This window comes from Rhincodon typus, chromosome 17, assembly GCF_021869965.1.
Source record: "Rhincodon typus isolate 14 chromosome 17, sRhiTyp1.1, whole genome shotgun sequence".
Taxonomy (NCBI): Eukaryota; Metazoa; Chordata; class Chondrichthyes; order Orectolobiformes; family Rhincodontidae; genus Rhincodon; species Rhincodon typus.
The window spans coordinates 27,635,136-27,658,693 of record NC_063348.1 but is presented as its reverse complement, the minus strand read 5'-3'; the positions used below and the strand labels follow the sequence as shown (position 1 = coordinate 27,658,693).

The 23,558-nt window shown below is 40.0% G+C and overlaps 1 protein-coding gene across 7 annotated transcripts in view; it reads right to left on the bottom strand.

Moving 5' to 3' along the window:
* dennd2b (DENN domain containing 2B) overlaps positions 1 to 23,558 on the bottom strand; it is a 397,329-nt gene that overhangs the window by 234,370 nt on the left and 139,401 nt on the right. The gene's annotated exons all lie outside the window — the stretch shown is intronic.

Sequence of the window (23,558 nt, the reverse complement as noted above, 5' to 3'; positions counted from 1 at the left end):
AAAAAAAAAAAAGTGGTATTAAAATGGATATGAGCCAAAAAGGTAGGTATATAAAAATTTAAGTCACAAATCAGCCATGATATCATTGAATGCAGGAACAAGCTTGAGGGGCTCAAAGGCCCACTCCTATTCCTATGCTCATTGCCTAGCATTTGTGACATGAAAGTTACTTGCCACTTGTCAGCAGAAGCCTGGACATAGGCTGCTTTAGTACCAATCCTCCAATGCAACAAGGGCTGGACAGAGATGTCACAAATGGTGCTAAGCAATGTGCAATCAGTAAACGTCTCCTCTTCCGACCCTTTGATGGAGATTAGGTCATAAATGAAGCAGCTGAAGATGGTTGGCCTAGGACACTACCCTGAGGAACTCCTGCAAAATATGTTCTGGAGCAGAGATGACAGACCTCCAAAACAACCACAACCATCTTCCTACGTGCCAAGTATGACTCCAGCCACCAGGCAGGGCTCCCCCTCACGATTCCCATTAACTCACTTTTGTTACAGCTCCTTGATGCCACACTCAGTCATACGTGTGGCCTTGATGTCAAGGGCAGACCTCTCACCTCACTTTTGGAATTCAACTTCTTGATCCATGTTTGAACCAAGGCAGTAATGCGGTCAGGATCTGACTAGCCCTGGCAGAACCCCAAACTGGCAAACTGGACATCAGCAAGCAGGTTGTTACTAAACAGATACTGCTTGTCAGGACTGTTGATGATTCAATCAGGTTAGTTAGTGATGGAAGGTGAGTAGCTGGACAGAGCAGTAATTAACTGGGTTGGATTTGTCCTGCTTTGTATCTACAGGGCATACTTGGGCAATTTTCCACATTGTTGGATAGATGCCAGTGGTGTACTTGTATTGTTCGACTAAGGGAGCAGCAAGTTCTGGAGCACGTTTTCAGTATTACTGCCGGAATATTATCAGGTGCCATAGACCGCAGTATCAGTGCCTCCAACCATTTCTTGATATTACACGGAATGAAATCGAATTGGCTGATGACTGGGTATCTGTAATGCCGGGGACTACCAAAGGAGGCAGAGATGGATCATCCACTTGCACTTCTAGCTGAAGATTGCTGCAAATGCTTCAGCCTTAACTTTTGCACTGACATGCTGGGTTCTTTCATCATTGAGGATGGAGATATTTATGGAACCTCCTTCCCAGAGTTGTTTCATTGTCCACCACCATTCGTGACTGGATCCGGCAGGACTATGGAGCTTAGATCTGATCCGCTGGTGGTGGGGTCATTTAGCTCTGTCTATCACTTGCTGCTTAAGCTGTGCAGCATGCAAGTAGTCCTATTTGGTAGCTTCAGCAGGATAACCCCTCATTTTTAGGTATGCCTGATGCTGCTGCTGGCATGCCCTCCTGCACTCTCCAATGAATCAGGGTTGATCCCTTGGCTTGATGGTAATGGTTGAGTAGGAGATATGCCAGACCATGAGGCTGCAGATCATGCTACAGTACAATTCTGCTGTAGTTGATGGCCCACAGTGCCTCGAGGGCCAGTTCAGTTGCTAGATCTGTTCTTAGCCTTTTCCCTTTAGCACCGTGATAGTGCTACACAAGTGGAGATGAAGTCTTGCCTTCGCATTGGGAATAATTACCAAAAGACCGAGATGGTAACTCTTACCAATCGTCATGGACAGATGCATTTGCAGCTGGCAGATTGCTAAAGGAGGAGGTCAAGTAGATTTCCCCCACCGCCCACGGTTCCTTCTCCACCTGCCATATAGACCATATGTAGCTGCTATATCCTTTGTGACCCAACCAGCTCACATCTGTAGTGCTGCTGCTGAGCCTCTCGAAGGTGGATATTGAAATCCCCACCCAGAGTACATTTTGTGCCCTTACCATCCATAGGGCTTCCTCCAAGTGTTGCTCAAAATGGAGAAGAACTGATTCATTGGCCAAGAAAGAACAGTACATGGTAATCAGCAGGAGCTTTCCTTGCCCATGTTTAAACATGAAGCCAGGAGACTTCATGGGATCCAATGTCAATGTTGTGGACTCCCAGAGCAACTCCCTCATAACTGTATACCATTGTGCCCACACCTCTGCTGGGGTCTGTCCTGCTGGTGGGACAGGACATATCTGGGGATGGTGGTGGTGTTAGGGACAGTTATACTCACAGAATCATACCTTACAGATTAGTCAAGCAACAACCTGACATCCGAGAGACAGCTCTCCCAATTTTAGCACTGGACCCCAGATGTTAGCAAGGAGGATTTTGCAGGGTCAACGGAGCTGTTTCTGCCAGTCTCTTCTGGCTTCAATACCAGGTGATCCATCCAGTTCCATTTCTGAGACCAGTAGCAACTGGTACTGAATGGCTTGCTAGGACATTTGAGGGTAATGAGAGTCAACTGCATTGTGGGTCTGTGGTCACATGTAGGCAGACCAAGTAAGAATGGCAGATTTCCCTTCCTTGAAGGACATTAGTGAACCAATTCGGGTTTTTCCTTACAGTAGATTCATAATTCTTGTAATTCCACCCCCCCTCCCATTATTGATTAGATCCTCAGAACATTAGCTTAATTTCTGGATTAATAGGCTAGTGATGATGCCACTGGGCCGTCAACTCTTCAAGTAGTATTAGTATTTTACTAATAAAATTAGTACTTTGTTTCCCCACTAAGAGAAAGCTCATGGATGAATTTAAGGAATGCTTTCAAAAGAAGATTTGGACACCCTTTATGAAATCATGAAGTGAAAGTCAATCCTAGATACTACCGCTAATCCTGGTGTTTGTAATGGGTCCATATGTGCACATATAGTGTATTCCCTGATTTACATTGTCATTTCCCTCAAACCAAGATCAGAGAATACTACGGCACTAAAGGTGGTCTTTCAGGTCATTGATCTGCACCATCGAAAAACACTAGAGTTGGTCCCACTCCTGTTATTCTATATTTCCCTGCAATTTCAGGTATTTATCCAGTTCTATTTGTAAGGCTGCTACTGAAATCTTTCCCCCCTGCCCCCCCTCAAATCCATCAGGCAGTGCATTCCAACTCCTAACCATTTACAACAGTTTTTCCTCATGTATCTGGTTACCTTGAGTTTTGTTTTAAAAAAAAAAAAAAAAAAAGGTCTGGACCCTTTGGTTACCAGCCCCAAGCATTAGAAATAGGTTCATTTTGTTTTACTTTTTGAACCCTTAAAATATCCTCCCCGAATCTCCCCTCAACTTTTCCATTTTCTCTTTTAACCTCAGCTTCTGTAGACTATTCACCTAATATTCCAAGATCTTGTCCGTGAATCTATTCCACAAAAAAAAATTTCCATACGCTTTTCAGATCCTTCATGTCCTTTCTAAAATGGAGTATCAAGAAGTGGACACAATGCTCCCCTGCTCGGGCCAATTTTTTTTTTTTTTTTTTTTTTTTTTTAAAATATATAAAAGTATGGATAGAACTGTATTCATGTGATTGGAGACAATTAGCCTCAAATGCAACTGAATGAAACTAGCAATTGGAAACAACACAAATAGTGACCTGAACTGCAGAATCCTTAAATTGAATGTCCGCGGCTCAGCCAACTGAGTTATACAACCTCCTCATACTCAAAATGTAAGTATCTAAGGATAATCCACTCTTCTTCATACCAAGTGCTGAGTTGGACACATGTTGGCTGAAGGATAATTCCTGCTACTCCCAACTTCATATTTGAGGAAGCTATTTTTTTTTTTAAATTGGCTGTAGCCAAAGAAACGTTGCTGAGAGAACAAACCTATCAGTTAAAACTAATTGTTTTCATCGTAAAAGAGCCAATACCTGATTCAGGCACTGCTTACCTAGTCCAAACAAAAATATTCAACTTTTACTTAACATCTGCAAACTGTGGACAAAAAAAAAAGCCATGATGAAATTTCTAGTACCATAGCCTAATAGAACTGGCAACTTTAATGATAATGTACACAATAGTTCAAAAGAAACTGTCCTAGCAATGAAAATCAAGGAGAATTTAGATAGTTACTGTTATTTCCAATACTGCTGAACTAATTTCTCTTTACAGGTGAGACTTTCTGCCTCTAAGTTATCTACATGACAACCTAAAAACACAAAGATGATAACTTAGGGCACCATCGCAGAGGGTCCAGTAACTGACTGAAGGCACTAGGAAGTGACAAATCAAAATTGAGAATTCAAAAAAAAAAGGGAACATGGATTACCAGAGCAAAGTGCACAGAGACAAGTGGTAATCAAATTTGCTAGCTAAAAATGCAAGACAGTTCCTAAGCTGATATTTGCAGAACTTATCTGTGAAGTAGATATCAAGGCACTCTCATTGTCTCTACTCTTCCAAAATATGACCAGCAAAGCCTAGAACAAACCCACGAATTAATGTTTTGTTGATTAGATGTGGAAGAAAAAAAACTTAAAAAAAAAAACTTTAAAAGTTAACCCAGGAGGCACAGTTTACTCAAATGTTGCCTTTCATTGAATTCTAAAAATTGTGACTGTCATTTTTCAACTGATGGAAAAAATGTTGGACAGCTGCACACGATTATAAACACGTAATGCCAGGCTCACCGAGCTAATCAAGAGAGCAAAGTACCCTTGGTTTCTGATACTCAACAGCCCTTAAAATCTGATATTTTCGCTCAGAAGGTCATGTTTATTGTGGCTTTCTTGGTCTTCATGAACATCATGAATATTTCGGTATTGCTTTCCCAAAGTTGTAAAAGCAAAAATTATATTTGCCATGCTGCAAAATTCTCAATTATTTCACACTTTTATTCATTCAAGTTCTTTTAATTTAAGATTATCCAAGAAGTGCTTCAATACAACAGCATCTGGAGTGAAAAGGCAAGAGCAACATTGTATTCACTTGGGAGGGATAGCCATAAGCCAGTCTCCAGAGACCTCAGATTAATTTGAAAATCAGATGGAATTTCAGCACACTTTCCCTTATAAGGAAAGGATGGCTTGCTGCCAAAAATGAAGCATTCCACAGGCACTGGGGTAAAATGTTTTCTGTGAGCAAAGTTTTCCTCATATGGGAGCAGCTTGGCAAAAGGTGAGATGAGTAGCAAAAAGCACCGCTCTGGCACACTGCAGGAATGGCACTGATATGAAAAGCTGGTCCTGAAGTAACAAACATCAGAAGAATGTGTCAGTACAGTGTATGTGCAGACCTCCCAAAACTACTAACCCTTTGAGGCTTACACTGACATTTCTGCACCAGAAATGAAACTTCTTTTGTTACTATATTCTGGAAATCATTGACTTTTGATAGCAACAGTCACTTAAGTCTGTCAGATGTCCATTAGTTTAAAACAAAATTGAGCATCACAAACACTCACTAGCCCATCTCCAACAGTAATGTTTACTCTAAAACTCAATTTAAAACAAAATCTGTCTGGAGAAATGGAGGGCAAGTTGAAAGCTGAAAAACCTACATGCTACCAGGAAACCTGAGGGGGACAATGTCTCTGGACTACGAAAGAGAAATTGGTCAGTATTTCCATTCCGTGGTCACTAACAGGAGTCCTGCTGGAGAATGCCAGTGTGGAGACACTGAGCGAGGATAGTGTTAGTCCCAGTTGTGATCACAACCCCATCCAACACTAGGACTACCTATTTGTACACGGGAGAGCTCTAGCTTGAAGGAGGGTGGGAAGAGGGGGCATATATCAAGTCATGTAGAAAATTATTTAGGAGAAGAATATTAGTACATTAGGAACCTGCCTAATCCACATTCACCAGATCAATAAACTAACCAGCAACTGACTGCATCTTTTACATTGACAGAGTGAGTCAGGAAAGGTATACCAAGTCTACATGAACATGAGGATGGTCATGGAGATAGTGAAAACTAATTAGCGTGCTTGGACTTTTCAGCATGTACTAGCAAAAAAAGGTGTCTAAAATGATAGAGGGATGCTGTACCTTGCACAATGTAGTTCAGAAGGGAGGACGGAAGCTCAAGAGGCGGAAGATAATGACCATGTTGCATTCTCTTAGGAAGAGGAGGAGGGGGAAATCTTGAAATGGACAGGCTATTTGTAACTGAAAAAAAAGCGTAGCTGAGGGGTTGAGCTCATTCAAGAACACTTACGCTGAACTAAATGGTGAAGCCATCTGGTGTACGACTCGACTCCACAACCCACAGATGTGCATGGACAGGAGGATGAGGATGAGGAGCACTTTGAACAAAGTCTACATTTCTATATTCCCTTTCTCCATCATCCTTGCCAGTGCTGACCCACGCTACGGTTGGTCAAGAGCTGCACAGCACTTCACTGAACTTCAATGGAGGTGTTGAAACACCCAAGAGGTTTACCTTCATCCTATTTTAAATGGCAAATGACTATGCAGGTTACCAGAGGGACGAGGGAGCAGGGAGTTAGAGTTGCCTGCCACATCAAATCCTTCAAACAGGTGGCTACCCTTTCCATGAAGGTAGAAGTCAGTGAAAACAGCTGAGACACACTGTCACCCTTGCTAGAAACAGGCTCTTCCAAAACCTCTGCAGTGTCTGTGGAAACATTGCCAGAACCCAATGCTCTTGCACTGGCCTCTTCAGTGATGGCTTACCATTTGCATCCAGCCAAGCACAGCCCAACGTGTTCTTTACTCACCAGTGGGGATTCTTCCCTGTTAACCTTGGCCTCCAGCACCTACTGCTCCTCACTAGCGATAAAGTGGTTCACAATGCAACAATATTGCTCCCTGCCTTGGAGGCTCCACTGCAACTCTAAGCTGGTGGAGGGTGCTCCCTAGTCATGCAATAATGGATGCACAAAACACCCAAGTATTCCTCCTCCTACTCCTGCAACAGTTCCTTCATGATGCTTCAAGTACCCGAGAAAGACAAAGATGTGGTTAAGGGGGAAAAGATTCAAATTCTACATTAGGCAGATGATCATATTTAGTGGCTGCTGATGTCAAGGCAATATGCCCAAGTGTTGTTTACCACGTGGCTGTGTAACTCCTAATTGTCACTTCCCCCATCTCAAAATACACTTTATTCACAAAACATTACAAAAACAGACATCTATGGTGCAAGATTTGCAAGAAAAATTCAACATGTCCCAAGACAGCATGTTCCAACTGATAACAACAGTTTTAATATTTACAAAATACATTCCACATCAGGTATAGAGCCCAAGGGCGAAGTAGAAATTACAAGGGAGTGCAATGGACAAAGTTCTCTAAATCACATGATGCACCCTGAAGTCTCAGTATATTTTCAAACACTTGATTTGCAATATACGTTCTTTGGAGGTGCCCAATCTAAGTGGTATCACAGGTCCCAGCCTCTCAATGTACTATTGCTAAATGATCTTAGCCAGTGACCTCCCCCAGTTGTGCCACTGCAATGGCTGTCCCAAGCTGTAGTGCATCCCTCAACATCTAGTACTGGACCTTGGAATGTACCAGCCTGCAAAAATTTGGTCAAAAGATGACCCCTTACACATGAAGGCAAGCCAGTTTCAGGCAGACCAAAGAGCATGTGTCACCAAGTTGATGGTCCTTCCAGCACAATTGATGTTCATGTCAGTACATTCCTCAAAACAGCCCATGGATTCTGGCCTTAGATACTTGGGAGATTCCCATCTTTCCAACTCCTGTGGCCATAATTTTTGGGTCTTTGCTTAGCTCCAAGGTCATTCTCTGTAACAGTCAAGGTGGCCGTGACTGGAGGGCCTGAGCCCTACGCGAGGTAGAAAAATTGTTTGCAGTTGTAAGAAAGAAGGAGACCAAAACCCAGGACCATAAACATAGTCACTAAAAAAAATCCAATAGGCAATTCAGAAGAGATTTTTAACCCACGAGTGTTTAAAAAAAAGTGCTTAGAACATTCTGCAAGGGTTACTTGTAGTGACTAGTTAAAGATATTAATATGAAGCTACATAAACGTGAGGGAGAAAGCAACAGAAAAATGCATCAATAAAACGAGAATTGTGGATGTTGAAAATCTGAAACAAAAATTTCTGGAGAAACTAAGCACGTCTGGCAGCATCTTTGGAGAGAAAGCAGAGTTAGCAGCAAGTTCAGTGACCCTTCAGAACTTACTGATAAAGTTCAACAAAGCAAGATAGGTGATGGTTTGTAGTGCTTAAGCACTGGCATGGCCTAAATATCCTGCTTCTTTGCTGCAAGAACTCTTAATATTCATGATGTAACACAAATGGTTGTCATTTGTCAATTTCATAATAATGTACAATTGTGGTAGAAACGGAAATTTATGAAGTATTCCTCAGCAGAGCAGCTCAAGGCAAACAGATTTTCAATAATTTTACCGTTTACTTTATATCTCATCTTTTCCACAGGTTTCCCAAATTTTACCTTCAAAAATTAATTTTTATCCAATGCTTCCAGTCTCACTAGTTTTCCACAGATTTATGAAGCACATGGTGCAAATGCCGGCTCTTAAATCACAGTAAATTGTTCAATTGATTATGACACATTGAAGTTTACATAAGCTTAGTTCAGCAAGAAAAGGATTTTCCAAAATTATTTCAAATTGTTTTAAATTAGCATGAACACAATGTCTACAGCTGAATCAAATGACTAACTCCTGGTCCTATTTTGAATGATCTTTTCATTTCCTCTTCTCCACATTATACATGTCACACAATTAAGTCAAACACTAGAACTAATACAAGTGCCTCCAACACTGATTACCATCACACACTGTGCAAAATTAAAAGGCTTGTTACTTTATCCTATATTGCACCAAATCAGCAGCTTCAACCTCAAAACAGGACTCAAGTTCGAGTAGGGGTTTCTATACATTTAACTGCTAAAGCAAAGAAACCAAAAATACTTAGAATCAAGCATGATTTTACATGTTAAATCTCAGGATTTAAAAAAAGTCATCCATGTTGATCAGTTGTGAAGTCTAACATATCAGAGTCAGATCTACAGCACAGAAGGGGGTCCTTCGGCCCATTGTATGCATGCCGGTCAAAAATAACCACCTCACAACACTACTTTCCAGCATTTGGCCCATAGCCTCATATCCCTGGGAATCACAAGTGCACATCTAAACAGTTCTGAAATGTTTAGAGGGATTCTGCCACCCTTACAGGCAGCGAGTTCCAAATTCCAACCACCCCCTGGATGAAAAGGTTTTCCTGTCAAGCCTGTGTCCCCTCAAAATTTTATACATCTTAAACATATCGCCTCAATCTCCTCTACTCCATGTTAAAGGTTTTTCTTCAGTTTTCGTTTACATTTTATTCTGAGATACTGCCCATCATTGCTGGGACAGACAGAAAGTCAGTATGCAAGAGATACAGTTGCTGTTCTAAAATCACAAGGTTAAAATAAAATAGGAAATCTCAAGTGTATGTGCTTTATCATCTTGGATCCTCACTGAATAAAATTAAATCCCACCATCTCCTACCAAAGCTTTTACAGGACCTCAAAACTAGTTTAGGATCAGTTCTCAACTCCCAGGAGAGTGACTCAAGGAATAAAAGAAATAACAGGAAGTATGGACAGGGCCTGGTTAAGCTTAGTAAGCAAACTTAAAATTTAAAAGCTCAAATAGGCATCCAGATGTAGTTTCTAGGGTTTGAGTCACAAGGTATGTCCACCAGGCAAAATAGATTAGGAGATCCAAATTATTTTGGTCGGTTTTTTTTTGGAAAAAACAGTTTGCCTTAAAAAGGACCTCCATTCTGGCCAAACAAACAGCTTCAGCTTCAACAGGCAGCTGTTCCACCCAAAAGCCAAGTCAAGTCAATAGCTGTGGTTTACTATCTATGAAATAGAATCAATCAGTCAGCAGAAATCCATAAAGCTCACTGTTGGATTCAGTGCATGTCTGATTCTCCCAGTCTTAAGACCATCAGGACAGAAAAGATAGGCATGGAGGAACACAAATTTTAACTCTGCAATTGCCTATTTGCTTCAGGCAGACAGAATTAAATCCCCATAATTACCTTCCTCCATCCCCAGTTTCTCTCTATATTCCACCAGATTTTAACAGAAGCTTTGCATTACCAATTCAAATTTTATTTATTTTTCTCTGGTTTTAAAGACGGTTGTTATTATTGATCGTTCAATCACACAATCCCACACTATGTTAGCAGAGGCATCACTTAATCAGTTTATTTGCAACCTCACACTGTAGAAATGCCCTTTATTTTTGTTGCTCAGTTTATGGAAAAAAATAGGGTTGAGGCAGACCACCAAAAAAAAAACAAAATACCAAAAATATAGCAGTTAGCCTGACACAAAGGATAGCACTGTTTAGATAAATATTAAAATTTGTATTTAATAATGAAATAGTAAATTTAACACTACCTCGAAAGAAAATGAAGAACTTGATGGGAGAGGAGGATGGTTTTGGGGTTGCCGAGTTGTTAAAACAGGGTCATGGTCATCATCAAAATCACTGTCAGGAGCATTTGTGGTTGCAGGGTTAGGATGAAAGATGGTTAATTCCAAAGTGGATAGCTATGGTTCATTCTTTTAAGTCAACCCCCAAGAAACAAAGACATCCAGCTTTTGCTGCTTTGCCCTTTCTCTTCTTTCAAAGAAATTGTTCATAGGGTACCAAATAAGACTTTATTCCATGAACTGCTATTCTGCAGTGTTTTGCTCTGTAAATCAGTCTAAGAGCTACAGCTGCTTCTCAACGTCCCTCAAGACAGAAGGCAAAAAAAGAGAAGAGGAAAGCTCTTGTGGTGCTGAATCCTGGACTACTACATCTCCAGCTTTCATTTCCCCTCAGCAACAAGTTACGGTAGATCAGCTGTAGAGAGGTCTTCACAGTAGGACTCAAACAGCTGTTCAACATCCTCACTCTCCACTTAAAATCCAACTTGCTTTGCAAGAGCAGCACAATGTTCTTTGATTCTTGGGAGCACCTCCAATTGTTCAAAGCCTTTAAAATTCATGAATAAAATCTGGGAAAAGTTTCCGCCAAACTTCATGCAAGCAGTCCATACTGACATCACCCAGGCCTGCTCAATAATGTCAATAACTTTTTTTTGATGCCAAACCTCTTCCAAAATTGAAGAACACTGTCCCTATCCCCGTCATTAGCTGCAGTCTCTTAAATGTGCACCTTAAATAATGAGCTTTAAAAGTTGCTTTTTCTCCTTCAACCCATGGCCCAGGGTGTGAGTGGTGTGTTTGGAGGCAGAAATAGCACTTTGTTTTAGAAAGCTCAATGGCGGGAGGATGGCTTGGCACATCAGATTAAAAGGAAAAGCTTGAAATCCAACAAATATTTTTGCAATAAATTTCTAAAGACATCTTTGAAAAAATTAAACATCAACAACAAAGGTCAGAAAAAAAATTTGCCCTGTCATCCAACTTATTTTGTTTGACCTAAAGTAGACACCTAGAGTAGACTGAAGGTAACCTGTTAAGGGTTGCAGATTGGCAGAGTGGTGCACCACCACAGTCTTAAGCTTGAAATCTCCACTAGCACTGGCACCCAGCAGCACAGTCATACGGTCCTTTGCCAACTTAAAGCCTGGAGCGAGTGCGTCATTCTTAGAAATGTATGTTCTTGATGGCATTGGTTTATATTGGAAGCAAGTCTCATTCACACTGAATTTGATCCAAGTTGTAGCTTTCTTCCTCAAATCAATATTTTCACTATGGGAACAAGTGCCATCACATGTTCCTCATCTGTGCTGGTAGCTTTGCCATATAAACTTTACGTTATGAAAAACATAGCGGTCCTTAAAACCAGCCACTACTAGCACTAAAGGCAGGCACATCTGCAGGATTTTCAGCTTTTTTCTTTAGGTCTTCATAAACTGATAAGGCTTTCTCTTTCATGGTGAGAAAGCTGGTCTCAAATCACTTTCTCATTTGATTTTCTATCCACACACTTAGTAGCCGCTCCATCTCAAGTTCCTTTGGCTGAGATCTCAGTTTTGCTGTTGGTATAAACATTGTATTCCTCTGCGCACCACAACACTTGGGGTTGGGGATGGAATCACATAATAGCCAACATGTGAAAGTGTGCATTTTACAAACAGCATTCACCTATTCAATTGTTTTACAGCTAATTTGCATGGATGAAACACACATAATAGCTGAAAGGACCATAGTTACATTCATAAATGTGCAAATGTTAACTATCTTTACTACTACCAGATCTGGAGGTTTCTTTGTCCGAGAACCTTTGATCTTAAATCTGATATTGACTTTACAATGATCCGTCAAAAAGGTCTTCTGGGATAGACAGTGTTTTCTTACATGACCTTCATGAAAGATTTCGTTCCTGCTAACCTCAGTGGCTGGTCCACATCACCATGTGGAAGACTTTAACCTCAGGAACATTCATCAGGGAAGATGGCTACTCATTGGAAACAATTATTTTAATCTATGCAGTGTGCTGGGTTTCTGAGCCACATAATTTCTATTTGACCATATTTTGGTCATATGGACCATGGTCTGGTTTCCATGCTGTTGTGTGCAATTCATCTTTATTTTGTGCAACCAAAATTTTTTTCTCCACAAACATAGATTGATCCAATCGAAGTATGTAAACATTTTACTTCAACAGGCTTATTAACTTGGACAATTTTTGTTTCAGTCAGTCATTTTCCAGTCCTCATAGTACAGAGACCTGTAGTTTTAGTTGTGGCAACATTAAAATGAGAGTTGTGGCTGTGCCCCGATGCATACAGAATTTTTCTGCATTTCAGTAATTGGATTAGAGATATGTCATGTGGATTCTTAAGAGTGATACATGTTGAATGGCAATGTCCACAGTCATAATGCACCAGGCCAGTGGCATGGACAATGCCTTGAGATGTTGGTGCCCAGTGTCCAACACGGAGGTTCTTTGGAGCAAACAGATACCTGGTCTAACTTCAAAATGTTGAGCACAAATGGCAAGAGGGAAAGCTGCATATTAGTAAGGGCAGACATCTTGACAAAAGGGATTGCTTGTTAGTGACCTTAATAGGCAACTGACCACTGCCTAGTGAAAATCTCTGCTCAACAAATAAAGGAAGTAGCAAGATGCTCCTGACAGTTGGGATGGACCTCAATGGACTTATTGCACAATTCTGCCATAAATCTCACACCAGCCAATGAGGCCCCGAGAACATTCCACTTAATGTTCTTTTCAGGACTTTCCAAATACTTTGTGACCATGGTTTGATGTTTTTTTAAAAAAAAAAAAAAAAAAAAAAACAAAATCACCCCAATCATACCACACAGCTTAAAATTATGCAAGTTGTAAAGGCTAACTATCTTTTTCACGTTAGAATCTGTCTGCTTTGACTTTTAAATTGTCCCTCTTGCCACCTTGATCCCATCTCCCGATGCTGCAACCTCTATATAAAGTACTTTGATGGCTTCTGGATTTCCCTACTGTTGTCATGCTTCGTTGTGTCCACTCATGGCAGCAATGATCACCAAGAACCATAAGTACACCATATCTTTGTACTTCTGTGCTTCAGGTTGTTTCGTATCCCCTTGCCCCTGCATGCATGCTTTTTTTGTTTAAAAGAAACAAAAGAAAAGCTTTACAAATACAGCGCTTTAACGAATTTGCCTCCAAGTCAAAATTCTAACCAGGAATGTATCCCTACTTCCCAAAGAAATCTGTACATGCCAGGTCTATCTAGCCTTTAAGCTCTTTATAACCCACACTTCTGCTTTGGACCTGATAAGAAGAACAGTCTTGAGCCCAAACCACTTTCTCCGTTATTGGTCTTTCCACATGTTCCTGCTGACTGCTTGTTTCTTCAAGTATTATGGATGTTGACTGTCTGTGTGGGGAGTTCTCCTAAAGCCAAAAGCTGTAAACTCAGTCTTCGAGAAACAGCTTCTCCAGAGTTCAGTGGATTTTTTTTTCAACATTGTACCTTGCATTGCAGTATTAATTAATGTTCCCACCATATGGCATTGATAGGTAGTTTTTAAACCAACCTATTCAGACATGGTAGGGCAACACTACAGCAAGTTGGTCCTGAACCCAAGCCTTCTGGTCCAGAGATAGAGACAGCATCAGAGTCATAACAACCTACATTAGTGGATAGCAGGATGCTACCTTCATTCTTCTTTCCTAATACCTCCAAGTGCCTATTTGGTTTACAGTAGTAGAGAAACAACCACTACCTAATTTTATTAAGAGGTCCTTGTCTTGACAAGTAATTTGTTGCAACTTGTACCCAACTGCATGAGCTGTTTAGGTTCTTGTGCCAGAGGACCAGTTACCCATCCTATCTACTCCACACAGGTGTCTTAACATGCCAAAAAAAAAAACTGATTAAATATATCTACATTATGGTGACTCTTAAGATGCAGTGGTAGTGTCATGTCACGACCTCAAGGCTAGAAGGCCTATGTCCAAGTCTCACCTGCTCCAGCGGCACATAACACATTTGCATGCACTGACTAGTTAGAATGGCTTGTGTGGTGCAGAGCCTTCCTCTGGGTTAGAGGTTCTGGGCCCAAGTATGAATTGTCCCAGAGAAGTGTCAAAACATGCCCAAACAGACTGAGTAGAAGTAATTACACCAGCTAGTGAGCCATTATCTCCAAATGGCTTTAGCAGCATTCATGATTCATCTGTCCCCTTTGAGATCCTGAGAGCTATTCTTAATGCGCCTAGTCTAGATTGTATGACGTCAGATTCCATTAATTTCAAAATCAATCTGCAACATTAACCTTTCAGAATCTTTATCTTATGTAATATCTCTCCTCAGTTTTTAAGTCTAAACTTCAGTATGTAAAATAAAGCTGAAGATCAAGAATCATACAGCCCAGAAGTGGCTATTCAGCCCTGCATGTCTCTGCCAGTTTATCAAGATGTGTGTCTCGGTGTCTCAAATTAGTTGTTGCTTCTCCTTGAATTACAGTAGTGCCCACAGGGCAAATTTTAACATGGACAAGTGAGTGGAATTCGGTTTAGATGGGATGCTAAATGGGCAAACATTTCAAGTGAGTCAAGAAGTTGGCTCCAGCCCACTAATCTATGAAATTTTACCAGAGTGAAAAAAGGGGCAGAGAGCCAACTCAAATTGTAGGAAGTCGAGCAGCAATTTAAACATCTTGATGAGGCTGGAAGATACCGATTTAGGCAGTTTTTTGGCTTAAACATCTGGGCTTTAGGACGTCTATCACTACAGCAAGTCAACAATCGGAGGAAACCTGGTGGTGGTGGTGGAGGGGTTCTTTGCTGCAGCAAGCTTCCCCTTGCTCTCCACCATCAAACCTGAAATTAGGGATTAGAATTCACACCCAATCCAGGCCAGAACCCCAGCGATCAAACCCTATGTATACCCCAACTACCTCCGCCCCAGGATCTTGGATGAGACCAACTTGGTTCTGCAGAGTTAAAACTCCCCAGCTTACAGAGAAACACAGCCAGTTTCCCACCTATTCCCATCATGTCCATTCATTTTAAAAACCCTCTTACATCAAGATATGCTTTCCAAAATTCAGAGGTTAGTTCAAATCAATAAGGTTATCCTTAAATCATAAAATTCCTTTGTTTCAGTGTATAATACGGTAACAGTATATATTGAAAAAAGTTAGGCCTGTGTAGCCAACATAAAACAAGGCTGCAAGAATGTGGCAACCCTCAACTCCACCAATCTCTTACCAACTGCAGATTATAAATTTTCATTCAAAAGGTTGTACAGTTTTACGTATCAATTGAGCTGTGAATAAAATTGATACACTCTTTAGATGGAACAGGCTTCTTCACTCCAAGGTGTTATTTGTAATATTATTGACGAGGGACAAGATCAGCCTTGGCTCTCACGTCCTTAAAAAATTAAAATTAGATGCTAACACTAGGTTTATATGAATAGATTGGCAGCTTGGGAAGCGATCCTTAAAGACTGTTAATGATGGACAGACGGACGGACGGACGGACGAGGTAACAATTGAAGCAGAGCCTATTATCTTTAAAATAAGATTTAGAAACACAGCAACACACTCACCCTAATCGAGTCATTTTTAAAAAGGCTTGCTGACACAAGCACCCTCATGGGGAATACATCATTTTTCTGGATGCAGATCTTAGTCAGCATATAATGCTGACGGCCAGATTGATGTTGATTTGGGCACATTTTCTAAATTGCTTTTAGGAACATGACTGAGTGCATGTGGCTGACACTTTCTCAGAAGCCTTAAAATTAGAAGAGTGTTTGAAGGCACATGCAGAGGATTTGCAAATGAAATTTATTGCATGAAAGGTTCAGATATTGTAAACTGTCTAAAGTTTGACTAGTTTATGAATATATTGAAAACAAGAGATAAAATACATGCCTACTAGTCACTCCCAGTACTTCTTTCATAAAAGTCTTAAGTATTATAATATGACCAAATATCGTAGAAGTTGTACTTCCATTCAAAAGAAACTCTCAGATAAATAGGCAATTACTTTATTGCAGGGAGACTGGGTTGTAGTAGGCACAAATTTATGGAGTATATAAGACTAAGATGCAGATGATGATTTAGGCCATTCAGCCTACTGAATGGGGGAAGCAGACCCAAAATCATGGCTGCTAGGTTTTTCAACCCAGTTCTCCTGCCTTCTCTCATAACCATTGATCACTTTACTAATCAAGAACGTATCTAACTTGGTCTGAAAGACAATGACTTGGCCTCAACAGCCCTCTGAAGCAATGAGTTCCACAAATTCATTAACTTCTAGCTGAAGAAATTCCTCACCTCCGTGCTAAAGGGCTGTCCCTTCACTGAGGCTGTGCCCTCAGGTCCTAGTCTGTCCGAAGGGAAAGATCTTTTCCACATCCACTCTATCCCAGGCATCTCAGTATTGTGTAAATTTCAAATCAGAGCCCACCCACTTCTAAACTCCAGTACAGACCCAGAGTCCTCAACTGTTCAAAATGACAAGCCCTTCATCCCCAGAATCATTCTGTGTAAGTCTCCTCTGAACCCCCTGCAGGACCAGCACATCCTTCCTTGTATATTAGGGCCCAAAACTGCTCACAATATTCAGGAGTACATCCCTGGTCTTGTATTCGCACCCTCTCAAAATGAATGCTACCTGTATATTAGTCCTTGTTCAGGATTCTCAAGGTTAAGTTAAGTTCTTTTGTGTTTCAGATTTCCAAAGCCTTTCCCCATTTAGAAAATAGTCTATGCCTCAATTCTTCCTACTGAAGTACATAACCTCACTTTTCCACATTGTATCCCACGTGCCACTTCTTTGCCCCACTCTCCTGGCCTGTCCATGTCCTTCTGCAGTCTCTCCACTTCCTCAACACTCCCTGTTCTACCTATCTTTGTGTCATTTGCAAATTTACCAACAATGCCCTCAGTTCCTTCATCCAGATTGGTAAGTGTACAACATGAATAGTTGTGGTCCCAACAATGGCCCCTATAGAACTCCACTAGTCATAGGCTACCATCCTACGAAAAAACCTTTTAATCCCCACACGTCAGTCAGTCTTCTATCCATGCCAGTACTTTGCCCCTAATTTTACTTAGCAGTCTCCTAGGATTCCAAAAAGAGATCATGTCCACGGGCTCCCCCTTATCTAACTTGCTCATTACCACCTAAAAGAATTCTAACAGGTTAGTCAGGTATAACACCTCCTTGACAGTTGTGCTGACTCAGCCTTATTTTACCACATGCTTTAAATGGCATAATAATGGATTCAAAACCTTACTAATGACCAAGGTCTGACTAACCTGCCTACAATTTCCTGAAACTGCCTCCCTCCCTTCTTAAAAAAAGGATGTTAATTTGGCCATTTTCCAGTCTTCCAGTACCCTCCCCGACTCCAGAAAGATCACCAATGCCCTCAGCTATCTCCTTCAGAACTCGGGCGAGTTTCAGTCCCTTCAGCACTTTCTCCTTAGTGATGCCACTCGACTCACCTCTGCCCACTGACTATCAATGTTGTGGCACGTATATTAGTATCTTCCAACATAGACTTTTGAACATCACCAACCTCACTTTAATCGGAACATCTCAGCCATTATTTTTAATCTTGCCACAAAGTAAACCATACAGTATACACTAAAACAATTGTGGATTCACACAAGTGATTGGAAGGTGGTCAATATATTACCACAAAGACTTGTTAGTAAATATGGTTACGGTCATGTTATTTAATAGTTAGAAAGGAATTGTGTATACACTAATTTACTGGTCTGACTGCATTCTAAGCATCCAGCATAAAAAAAAAACTTTATGCTTTCTGCAGAGAACCAAAGTGTTAACACAATCTTCTATTTCATCTAATTTGAAGTGCTCCCACTGTATTTTAACATTGTTAACAGCACAAACCACAAAAGCTCAAAGTCAAACTCTGCCTTATTTCAGAACATATATTGAAAATCAGAGTTTTGAAAAAAAACATGTATGGTCTAGAACTGCTTTTCAAAGCTTCTGTATTTAAATCACAAATCTTGCCAAACCTAATGGGACGACACCACTAGAGAATGTTTAAATTTCCCAGGGGTCCAGAATAATGGTAGTCAATTATGGGGGTGCTGCACCAGGGGTGAGATGTTTTGAGTCAGACATTACCGGAGATCTGCCTACCTGCTGCAGTTTGTTAGACTTCCCTCATTAGTGCTTACAAGTATTGCCTGTTCTAAGATGTAGAAAGTTTTTTTTGAAAAAAAAAGTCAGAAACCAGACCATTATGCACAAACAGTTTTGTGGTGGGGGGTGGGGGGCAGAAATTGCAGAGAAGAAATGTAACTGATGTGCAAAGGAACACAGTTATGAGAGATTGATGACAAGAGTGCAGAAACCAGTTAAATAGGTTCTGACAGTTTAGGGTGGAACTGTACTACAATGAAATTCAATAATCATTAACAGTGGCAAGTAACGCACAAGTTGTGGTCATTGCAAACTGAAAATATTGTACTTTTACTGTTTCACATCAGACAGTATATAATTCCCATAACATACAACTTCATTGTTAGCAAAAAAAAAATTGAAAAATAAAACTGTATTCTTCCCCAATTTACAACAACTGCACTAGTCTATTGATTTCTACTTAAGGCAATAAAAACATTATGTAGACCTGTCACCATCAAGAAACTGACAGGAGCAAGACATAAAAAAGGGGAAAAAAGCAGTGAGATTAAGTCCATTTAATCCCTTCATGGAACTTTGTTCAAACAAAAAATACCTAAGCAAAATAAAGTTTAATTTTCTAACCAATTTTAAATGAGTACAACTTGCTCTACCTGAAGCACTGCATTCCAATCCTTACACATTGAACACGTATTCAAAAAAGAAAATGCCCACAATGAACATGAAGTACAAAAAAAGAGGATAAAACAGCAGCTCTCAGGGGCTGTGGATATTTCTTTTTCCCCCATTATGCTGCAGGCCAGACTTTCATCAAGAGCTACTCCAGGTCAGATGAAACTTAATGCAAAGATAATTATGATTTTGGGATGTCTATTTAATACTTATATGAAACACCATGCCAGAGTTGATGATAGACTACCTGGAATGATGGCTTGTCTCAAAGTGGTTTAAAAAAATGATTGACAGATTGTTCCCTCAGGGTTGAATAATATGCAGAGGGCTTATCTAATATGTAGGCTAGTGGTGCAATGTCATCTACTAATAATCCAATATGTTTACAACACATTTTGAAAATTTGTAGTTTGTTTACCTGGATTAAGAGAGTCTCCCCACCCACGACCACAAAAGGTTTTCTGCATTTATTGAATTAACTGTTCCCAGACTCTCTATAAAGGGAGGATCTAACTCAAACTTTTTTAAAAAGTGCCCTGACCAGTTATCACATTTGCCCCTCCCTCCCATTGCCAGACTGAGACCTTGGAACTCATGTAGTACCAGCTGATGCCACACACTACCTCTACAGCAGGCAGCCATTTTACACCCAAACATACAAATTAGATTCAATGATTTCTGCACTTATCTACCTCAGCCTTAAAAAGATTCAAGAACTTAGTTTCCACCACATGCTGAGAAAAAAAACAAACATGTTGTTCATCTTAATCTTAGGTGGATACTTATTATTTTTAAACAGTTCTTAGTTTTCCCACAAGCAAAATTCTCATTCTACACAGCCTGTTGAGATTCCTTTGTATCTTATAATGTCTCAATCATGTTGCCTCTTACACTCCTAAATTCCAGCAAATACAAGCCTAGCCTGTCCAGCTTTTTCTTTTAAAAGTCTCACGGGACATGGGTGTCACTGACTTTGTTCCTCACAAGAGGATCTGCCCATCCCAGATACTGGTCTCAGTTTCTCTGAACTGCCTCTAATGTACTTATCCTCTCAAATAAGCAACAAAAACAGCATATAATACACAAGATGTGGCCTCAATGTCCTGTACAACTGAAGCACAACTCACATACTCATGTTCCATTGCGCTTGCATGCTAACCTTTTGTTGTGGATCATGCACTAGGAAACCCAGGTCATTCTGCATCTCCGAGCCTTTAGATTTTTTTTAAAAAATAAAAAATTTTTGCCAAAATGGACAATACAAATTTTCCCACAATATATTCCATTTGCCAGAACATTACCCACATTTTATTAAGCAAAAAGATTATATATCCCTTTGAAGACTATTTTTCCTACCTCAGAAAAAAAAAGTTTCTGTCATATCTGCCTGCCTCCTATTCCCCAGGGGCTCTGCTTAGACTTGCACAACAAGTGAGCAACAAGTAAGGAACTTCAGACTCTGAAGGAAGGGAGGGTGACTCCTGCAGGCATGATACTTGAACTCTGTAAAATGTCTTCATTCTAATTGTATGCCATATGTTTAAGAGTGGTCATCACTCAATTGCCCTTTTACAATTTTATCCTTTTGAATATTTATTATTGAATTCAGATTCCTAGATACTCAATGTTACAGCCTTACTCTGATGAAGTGGGCCTTCAGTATACTGAAATGAGAAGGTTAACTCAGAGCTCCTAAAATCAGCTTAATGGATACAGTGGAATTGTGATTATTCTATTTGGCTAATGATCCAAAGATAGGAGTTCAATTTTCAAACTTGACACTGGGAAATTTACATTTCAATCAATAAATGAATCTGAAAATTTGAGGGAAAGCTAGCAGTAGTAACAGTGACCACAAGAATTAGTTTTAACAATAAAAATCAATGAAAACAACAAATCCGATTCCTACAGGCAAGTAAACCTGCTATCTGTACCTGGTCTGGTCTCATCTCAGTGACTCCAGACTCCCAACACAACAATGTTGTTTATTCTTCTGCCCAATGAAACAGTCTAGCAATCCACTTGCATTTTAGAAGGCAGCACGTCACCACCTTCATGAAAGTAATTAGGAATTGGCAAGAGATGCCAACAAATATTTATTTTTAGACATTTAACTTATGACAGACTCAAGACTGGAATTAAACCAGGGTCCCTGGCGCTATGAGGCAGCAGTGCTAGGCAGTGAGCCATAGAAAATCCATAAAACAAATGTGAAACTACAGCATATTTCGCTGATTCAATAGGCTAGACACATTTAAGTGACTGTACAAGCTCTTGAAAAGAGGAATTGCAATTGTAATGGAAATTAGTAATATTGAGCTTTTAACTTCTCAGACTGATGTGGAAGTGCTGTGGCTCCAATTTAATTACTTGGAGTACCAAGTACATATTACACATTGCAGCATGGGCCAAATAGATGGAAGTGGTTGGAACAGAGATTACATAACCAAAAATTTCCTTTACAGACCCTGTAAAACATGTACTGGGCAAAGGTAGTGGTGTCTATGACAATTAACATGACAGATAACTAAATCTGATAAAATACACAGTACTCGGTACCTCGACAGATAAGGAGTAACCTTTTGGACTATTAGTTGGTACCACGTCGTTGCTCCAGAAACAAAAAGGAATTCTAATATGCTTGTTTAGATGTCACACATTTTGTAACCCATACTATTACATTGAAATCTTACATTGTAGATCCTTGGCCGGCTACATTACCACAGTACTATTCATTCATTCTATAAACCCTGTCTGATTATAATCTGAAGAATGCACAACCACTTAACACCACACACCACAATGCAGACGACTTGCACACCAACTGTATGCAGATATGACTATCACTGGGAATGAACCACCTCTTCACCGTGTCTGCTACTGAACAGGATTTATGCTGAGCCGCTTCTGCTGCAGAATTCTGAGAAACATCAGGCATAAGAAAGGTCTAAATGCAGAAATGTGCAAACCCCTCAAGAAAAATTGGCCAACCACTTCGATATAACTCAGACTTTTTGTCTATCTACAAGTTTTGGAACCCCAAATATTAGATTGCTCAACCATTACCTTCTGATTAATCTCATCTCTCCTGCTCATTTGAACCTGGAGTTCCTGCAGTGAACTTTCATTTCTCTAGATTCATTGTTAAAATAGATTTTAAAAATTAATTAGGTCAGATTTATTACAGAAAGGTAGATTCTGGAAGAAAATATGCAATTGCAAAGAAGTGTATCTCTCTGCACATTAAGGCACAAATCAATATGCTAATACCTTAACTCAAAAGAAATGTCATACGAACACATTAAACACATTCATTACCAATAGCTCAGGCTTTACCTGACAGAAGGTTACAGAGATTCCATAGACAGCTTGACTTTAATTAAAAGCCTCTTAACCCTTCAGACTTTTAATAACTCAAAAGGCTTTTGTGGCTTCAACTAGCCTGCTGAAACTGGAGAGAATATAATTCTGAAAACAATTACAGAAACAGTGCCTGACTTTTTTATTTCATGGACAATGAAGTGCTTTGGGGTGGCAGAGGTGCAAAAGGCTTGCCAGTCCAAGTTGCTTTATACTTGTATAGCTAGGAGCAGGGAAAGAGGTCTGATTAGTCAGCTGGGATAGCAGTGAGCTACTACTATTGATGCCTTTGCAAACAAAGGCAACTTGTAACTCAGGGTTCCTACTTCAGATGAATGCTCGAGAACTGTGCATCTGTGGAAATTGATTTGAGATACAAGTAAATTAAGTTCCCAGTAACCAACCAACACCCATGGTCTGCTATTCAAAATGAAGAGTGACACTGGACAAAGGGCAACTGCTGTACTCCAGTTTCAGCCACTATTTTCAACACAGGAGGAGAAAGTGGGAGGGCTTAGAAGTAGTATAAACAGCATTCTAAAATTTTAAAACACCTTTTTATTCCTCACGAATACTAACATCCAAGTTCATGTCATGTCTACAATGTGACCAATTTTTCCTCAACTCAAAATAAATTTCATCCTACAGTCTTCATGCCAGTGCCTCCTGATGTGGGAGCTTTGAAGTATTCCATGCCTCAAAATCAGTTTTAAATATAGTTTTAAACTTTTTGCAGATGTACAGTGTACACCACATAATAGCTGTGCCAATAGGAGTATATACATAATCAGGCATAAGCATTTAACTTAATTACAGCACAGAAGTCACAGATGCACCATAATAATATCTGTTCAAGAGATGCAAAATATTTGTTAAATACTAAACAAATGTGGCTTTAAATACTGTTACAAATTATTTATACAGAATCATTTAACAGAAAAAACCCAAAAAGATATTTCCAAAAAAAGTTCAACTTTAAAAACTGCTGCATGTAGAACGTAAAAGATGATATTTAGCAGTGTGACCTAAAGCTTGGTCATCAGTTGGGTTTTA